Here is an 8,249-nt window from a genome sequence, read left to right as displayed (position 1 = left end):
GAATCTGCCGACAGCATACGAATCAATCTGGCTAACCTGATCCAAAAATCCACCCCCTCACACACATAAACAAATCTCACTACCGCCAATCAAAGACAACCAACCACACCCTAGGCCCCAACCTCTCTCACCACCAAGGAAATATAACAAGCGAATAGTAAGAGAACCCATACAAGTGACGCTGACACAAAACCCCACACATACACTTAAGTAGAAGAAGCAATATCACCCCACCCCCCCTCCACCTCTTTTCTTCCCAACCTAATACTGCATGTAACACTAATGTCTTACAGCAAATGAAACTGAACTGTAGAACACACAACTTGAAAAGAGACAATGCACATATTTTTGTAAACTAAGAAATCTTTTATAAAAATAAAATAAATAAAAAGTGGGGAGCCTTTTCTACCTGTGCAGGTTCCCTGTGCCATTTAGAACTCTGCAGGCCCTTTGCAGCCACATACTCTCTGCACAAGCAATATTTATTTACTTGTTGGATTTATAAGCCCAACCTTCATTGAATGATCCTAAGCTGGCATGCAATAGCAACACAGCAAATGCTGTGGCCGGGTGTAAAAAACAACCAACTACAATAATAGTAATAGTAATATTTCCCCATTAAAATCTAAATATTAAAACCAGTAGGAAAACAATGCTCAAGTGGTAGGGCAGAGGGCTTGCAAAGAACAGAAAAACCCTAACAAAATATCTCAAATGTTTAGCAAGAATTCAAAGCAACCTCCTGATGTGTCTGATATCTGAATATAATGAGTAGAATGATAGAAAAGAATGACAAAACTCTCAGTGGCATATGCCACACTCACATTCTATAGATTCATTTGCACATTGCTGTTTTATTATATGGGAAGCATATAAAGAACATCAGAAGAGAACTGCTGGACAGATGCTAAGGGTCTCTCTGGTCCAGCATCCTGTCTCCAATTGTGGGGACTGAAATTGTGGCCTCTGAAAAGCCTGGAACAAGGCATTTAAAAAAACAGTTTCCCCTGGTTACTTGCTAGCAGCCAATAGTAATCAGAGGAGTACCACCTCTGAACATGGGGAGTGGCACTATGACTGGAAATGAAGCTAAGTGCTGCAACCCTCAGGGTTACTTTGCCCATGGCAGTTTCACTATTTGGAGATAAATAATGCAGATGTTCAAAAACTTTAGTATGTGATATAGCCCTCTCCATGCCACGGACTGCAAATGTGATAAGTACTGATCATATTTCTTCTTGCAAGCAGGTGGCGCTCCTTCCTTCTGCTGCTGCTGTTCTCTGCATGATCACATCGCATTGTGCTTCTGCCCATGCGATTTCCTAGAGCTCAGAGGCTAGGTATATTAATAGTACCATTAATAGTATGATCCTTCAGTTTGTCACTTCTGAATGTTGTCAGTGCAGCACTGAGAACAAAAGCAAGCAGTTTTTAAAATGTATTTCACTTCTGACCAATGAGGTGCTGGTGATTAGCTAAGGAACAGTAGGCATTCAAATATTGGCCTTGGTGCCACTTGCAAAAGCAACATTCAGTCGCAATGAACCAGATGCATGAACATTGTTTACTGAAAGCCTTCTCTTGCCTTAGCTATTCTCTGGCCGAATTCCTGTACATCGCCATGGTGGTTTTTTCTTAGCAATACACAGAACTAAATAGGCATACGTAGTGAATCTCAAGTAGAAACTGGACGTTTCAGCTGTGAGGCTAACTTTTCTTAAATGCCCAAGAGCTCTTCTTCCAACCATGTCTGTGTGAGAGGCTGGGCCAACTGTGAGAGAGACCAAAATATAAGACCGGGGGGCGGGGGGACGACTTGCAGTTATCTGGTTTCCTGGCTACAAACTAATTGCAAGTATTCTGTTGCTGAACACCAGCTTGTGAAATGATGCAAAAACACTTGTCATAAACAAAATACACCTAATTCTGAAAACTGCACCTTTTCACATGTGTTAGGCAGCTTTGCTGGTACAAAGAATAATAGATTCATGGAATTCTAGAGCTGGAATCACACTGGTCAAATTTGCATTTGATGTATGTAATGTCCAGTGCCTCACAATTATAGGAGCAGCTTTTTGCAGTTAACTGAAGAGTCAGTGGGAGTTTTATCATGTAAAAACCACAGGATATTCCCAGAATTTTGCAGTGACAATGCAGATGCTGATATCAGGTTGAGTTACTATCACAGCCTACAGAAAATAGGTGTTAAAATGGACATAGTGACAAGAGATCTATAGAGATGACACCCTATCCTTTCTGAAGGGTATGTGGGATAAAATTTAGGTAGATAATTAATATAAAGTTGCCTGTTACTGTGGAAAGCAGACAAAAAATGTAGGTAGCCACAGTGATCCATTAGGGAAAAATCCCACAAGCATCAATACGGTAATATCTTTTTCAAAAGCCAATCAAAATGTCTCCAATTTGTGAGCCAGCTCCTGAGCTCCTGGAACTCTTCCTTAGGCTTGACATTAAAACAAAACAGGGGCAGCAACAAAGGGGTGGGGAATGTGGGAATTATGGTATTACCTAAAGCCTGGAGTTTTCAACTGTATTTAAGATGGGCTGAGGGAGAAATGGCAGAGATATAACTGGAGGACCCTCACTACATGCAAGGCAGGTTGCAGAATGCAGGACTGGGACCAAGCAGCAACAACAGCTGCTCCTTTATTTCTTAAAATATAAAATCTAGTTGTTCCTCAGTCCCTCATGCTAACACATAATTTCAAAGACATAGTGGGCACCAAGGTGTGTGACGACAAACTGGGAAGGAGGCCTGGGCAGGCCTCAATTTATCCCCCCGGGAGTGGGCCCAACTGACGCCCGTTAGCCAGTTGGGCCCACCCCCTGGGGAATTGCTGCCTGCAATTGGCCGATCTGCAGGCAGGCTGCAATCCTCCTTAGTTTGGTGTCCCTGGGCTGTAATGCTGCCTGACCATTAAAGGTAAGCTGACTTCCCACTGACTTTAATTAAGATCCTCAAATGATCACTCCTTCTTTGGAGGGGGGGGGAGGAAAGACTCCCAAAGAATGGATATAACTGGATGTGCTAGACCATTGTACCTAATTTCATATCATCAAAGTTCAGAGAAGAATAGTTGAACTTTAAATATGCATATTTAGCAGCCCTACTGGTAGAAAAGCATATTGTTGCATTTCTCTGTAAACCTTGGCACCAGTTCTATAAACAGAAGTGCTGCCTTTGGCACAAGGCAGATTTCACCAGCTACTCAGTAGTTACTACTGGGACTCGTATGATACAGGTGGGTCAATCAGCCTCAGGAGAATAGCAGGTGGTTCTCTCTCACCCACGCATCCATAAATGTTGGCACCATTCATCAGGAAGAGAGCAATCTTGGCTGCAAATTACATAAATGTTGTTGCAACGACAGCCAATAAACCCAATAAAATGTCAATGACCTAGGAGTGAACAACTTAGTGGTTTTAGGGTATTAAGGCTACCTGCTGCATCAAATGATGACAAAAGGCATCTTCCCTCATACGTATTATCTGATAATAAGGAGAATGCTGCATGAACATTGCTTCATACAAAGAAGCCCCGAAGCAGCTTATTGTGGCAAACATATCTGGCATCTCAAGACTCTGTAAAGGACCGGGGTGGGGGTGGGAGAGAGGCTCTGCTGTGTCCCAACGCCCACACTCCTCCTGCATCTGCTATGTGGTTATATTACTGTCACACATCAGACAAAACTGAAATTGGTGGAGCATAAGGGCGCCTGTCTCTGCTGGATTATGGCCAGTGTCTCTTTCGCAGCCAAAATGTTGTTATCATTGACCGTTTCTAATCAGAGCCATAACTCACGCTTTATAATGAGAGACTTATTCTTTACATCTGTTTACTGGTTTATTGTCCAAGCAGGGGAAAGCCCTGTATAAAACTTCAAGGAACTCCTCTGTCTTGAGATGCAAGATCCAGATAACTGCAAAAAATGTGTCATGTGGATACCCCTGGTGTGCAAGATTTTTCTTTTACAAGTTGTTGCTACAGGGAGCCCTGAGCAGAATCGAGATCATCGCACTGGGGCAGAGGGAGCTTTGCCCTTGGTTCCCCATGCTATTATAATCCTGGTCAGAGTTGGTCCCTACAGCTGCTGTTCTTCATCGGAGCACAGCAGCTCTGGGAGCTTTGGCTGAAGACTAATGTTGCACTCCAGGGTCAACCACATTGAAAATGTCACATGTTATTTGGCCCTTAATGTAGAAGGTCCCAAGCTCACTCTCTGCCATATAACAGAGAAACAAAAAAAGCATTTCAGGTAGCAAGGCTGGGGGAGACCATCACCTGACATCCTGCAAAACCAGAGCAGTCAAAAGAACAGACAATTCTGGGTTACCAGACTAATAGTCTGATTTAGATTCAAATAAACACAAAAGAGTTCCATGATTTCCCCCTCTGCAGTTTGTTTTCATTTTGGCTATTATTTCAGAAGCCAATAAAAGACATGGAGCCAGATTCAACTACAGTGGTACCTTGGTTCTCAAGCGCCTTGGTACTCAAACAACTTGGAACCAAACACTGCAAACCCAGAAGTAAGTGTTCCGGTTTGCGAACTTTTTTCGGAAGCCGAACATGCTCCGGTTTGAGTGCCGCACTTCCGTTTTGAGTGTTACACTGAGGTCTGTCTGTTTTTGCTATTTATTTTGCATTTTTGCTCTCTCTTTTTTTGCGACTGTGTGGAAACCAGCTCATCTACTGACTGATTGACTGTGTGACTGTAGTACATTGTTTAATTCTTTCATTTTATGGATCAATGGTCTCATTAGATAGTAAAATTCATGTTAAATTGCTGCTTTAGGGGTTGTTTTTAAAAGTCTGGAACGGATTAATCCATTTTGCATTACTTTCTATGGGAAAGTGTGCCTGGGTTTTGGAACTTCCGGAACTGATTACGTTTGAGAACCAAGGTACCACTGTACCTGGTTCTGTTAGCAGAAGCCAGCACAACGTAGTTTTCCACCCCTCTGCCCATGCCTCTCCCCAATCCACTCTGGAAGGTTGGGAGAATCTCTAGAACAGCACATGGGGGAAGGAGAATGAAGGGTCATTCCTTAGCACTATGTTGAATCTTCAGGAGGAGCGAGGAGGAAGTCCCAGTGTGCTAGTGGGAGTCCTTGTGCTGGCTTCCCTTTTCTTTTTGAGGGTGTTGGGGGAGAGGAAAGTTATTTTGCGCCGGCGGAAGATGGTTGCATGAGTGGAACGGCACTGTTGGATACAACCCTGTGACTCCACTTACCACGTTATACAGCTTTGTACAATAAATATGCATAAGAAAGCTCCCTTTCTTAAGAATCTTATCTGAAGAACTATATCAGAGGTGACACAAAATGAAGTTTCAGAACTAAAGGAAGACTTAAGAAGTCATGGGGGCAGGATGCAGTACAATCCTAAGACTAACATCCCATTAAGTTCAATGGGGCTTATGCACATATAAATGTACTTTGGACTTAACAGTGCATGCTTTAAAAACAATAATAAGAGGGGATTATTCATAAATAACTATTCATAGCACTGCAGCCAAAAAACTTGCAACTTGTAAACTGAGCCCCCTTATGAAACACGATTTGAGAAAGGAGGAAAAATATCTGGGGTCGCTGAATAACTTCTGGCTGTGTCAATGTGCCAGTAGAAATAATTAAAGCTAGAATGCTAAATATAGAGAAGAACAAGGCTTGCTGATCAGGGATGAGCAAGGTATCTGCAAAAGGAAGTCTTGCTCCAAGAATGTTTAGAATACTTTTAAAATATCAATAAACATGTGTACAGCCATGATGTTTGGGTGCAAAGACTCAATTTTTTTTGGCAAAGTTCCTTACTTAAATATTCCTTGGGAAACTACAGCCATAGGATGCAGATGAGCTTCTTTTTTCTTTTCTCCCTATGACAGTCTCACATTTTTATGGCCCTGGGTTGCAGTGCGAGTGTCGTTTCCCCTACATTCAAGGGAATTAAAGACTTCGTTTCACGGATTCATAAAGAGAACAGAAACCAGCTGTTACATCCCCCCATTTCTTGATTTGGGGAAACATTTGGATATGCTAGTACTGAATTCGGTTTTGTAAATGGAATAAACCAACAAAAATGTTTTGATTCCTCCCCGGCTGCCTGAAATGTGTCTCTATGAAGGGCATGGGGAGGGAAGAGGAAGGGAAAGGGTAAAGGATAACAATTGTCTTAACAGAAAGAGTTGGGGTGGCTGGGCGGGGGCGGGGAGGGGGGTTGGGAAAGGCTGCTGAGCTTTTGCTTTCCAATCCTGAAAGAATAGTCCTATTACTCTCCCCAAACCTCAGCCCCCTCCCATTCTCTCACCCCCTCCCTGGAGAAGAATTGGTCACTGCACAGCTGTGCAAGAGAGAAAAATATATTTATATATATAAGAGAATCTGCCATTCTGAATTGGTTTGTGGGGCTGGACAAAACCTCATTGTGTGCTTTATCTGCCCAGAAGAGAATGGGCCCACAGTCTTTGCCTGGCAGGGCCTCTGCCTTTGGTTAACTGTGGTCAGATAACTGTAACTTCATTTAGATACTGTAATGTGCGTGTGTGTTTGAGGCATTATATTATTGATTGTGAGCACATCTGGAGAAAAACAGAAATATTAATCCTCTCCTGGCCTGTTCAGAAGAAAAAAAGGGAGAAAGTTTAGAGGTTTTGCAAACCCAAGTTAAAAATTAAAGTCTGTAGCAATTTTTTCCCTCTTTCTTTTTTTGGAAATATATATCTGAATAGATTTGACTGACAAAGATGCCCCATTAAGGAGATGTCTCTGGAAGAAACTTGGACCCAGTGCTAATTGCATTGATTCTAAACCTATTTACTTGGAAGTTACTTGCAGGGAGTTTACTGGGACTTACTTTCTACCATAGCAAGCACACTTGCATAACATCTATGCAGAAGTGAGTCACCAGATTCAGCAAGGCTTATCTGAAATAGAAGGTAGAACATTCAGCAATGAACACAATAAGACATTTTGAAATCATTTTTGTTTTCATTGTTTTGTCTTTTACCTGTATTTCCACACATGCTATTTGCATTTAGAAAATTAAAATTAGAATTTCCTCTACGGCAGTTGCATGATACACATGATAATGTCCTTTCTTTGAGTCATTTCTCCCAACAATGTAAACTTGATTTCAGGTTAGACTTGGATATAAAGGTCCTTGCAAACAAAGGTCTGTATAGTTAAAGCTATGGTTTTCCCAGTAGTGATGTATGGAAGTGAGAGCTGGACCATAAATAAGGCTGATCGCCAAAGAATTGATGCTTTTGAATTATGGTGTTGGAGGAGACTCTTGAGAGTCCCATGGACTGCAAGAAGATAAAACCTCTCCATTCTTAAGGAAATCAGCCCTGGGTGCTCACTGGAAGGACAGATTGTGAAGCTGAGGCTCCAATACTTTGGCCACCTCATGAGAAGACTCCCTGGAAAAGACCCTGATGTTGGGAAAGATGGAGGGCACAAGGAGAAGGGGACGACAGAGGACGAGATGGTTGAACAGTGTTCTCGAAGCTACCAGCATGAGTTTGACCAAAATGCGGGAGGCAGTGGAAGACAGGAGTGCCTTAATAAATATCATTTTTTTTAAAAAAAAAAAGGAGTGCCTGGCGTGCTTTGGTCCATGGGGTCACGAAGAGTCGGATATGACTAAACGACTAAACAACAACAACAACAATAAAAGTTTGGGTGCCCGATTGGCTAAGTAAACCCTTTGCCACCATTGAATTGAGTACAGTGTGGACATTTATAGTATTACTCTGCGTTCAATGCATGTCAGTGTAAGCTTGTTTTGCTTCCTATCTCAATATTTGTATTTGTAAAATAAAATTACTTCAGCAAGGCCCTTATACCATATTTTGGCTTGGATTCCAAACCACCTTACCCTTGGAACACCCTCCTTTCAGATGTCAAAAAGATAAAGAACTACATAACTTTTAGAAGATGTCTGAAGGCAGCCCTGTATTGGGAAGTTTATAATGTTTGATGTTTTGTTATGTTTAGATATATTCTGTAAGCCACCCAGAGTGGCTGTGGAAACCCAGTCAGATAGGTGGTGTATAAATAATAAAATTACTTTTATTACAGTATTATTATTATCATCTCATCAACACAGCACCATAGAAGGTGATAATCCCATTCTCCATGTTGAGTTTTGTGGTGTGCACATGCATTTCATGAGTATTTCTTTCCTGCCTACTTGAAGTGGCTTACAATATACGGAATATATAATA

The 8,249-nt window shown here is 41.8% G+C and overlaps 1 long non-coding RNA gene across 1 annotated transcript; it reads left to right on the top strand.

Moving 5' to 3' along the window:
- The first annotated feature begins 264 nt into the window (after window positions 1-264).
- On the top strand, window positions 265-6,113 carry LOC308486129. The gene is made up of 2 exons (XR_013990959.1): window positions 265-2,944; window positions 4,449-6,113. It is a non-coding gene; the product is annotated as an uncharacterized lncRNA (long non-coding RNA).
- The last annotated feature ends 2,136 nt before the right edge of the window (window positions 6,114-8,249 follow it).

This window comes from Podarcis pityusensis (assembly GCF_964106645.2).
Source record: "Podarcis pityusensis genome assembly, chromosome: 1".
Classification (NCBI taxonomy): domain Eukaryota; kingdom Metazoa; phylum Chordata; class Lepidosauria; order Squamata; family Lacertidae; genus Podarcis; species Podarcis pityusensis.
The sequence above is the reverse complement of the archived record's forward strand: the minus strand, read 5'-3'. Positions and strand labels throughout refer to the sequence as shown.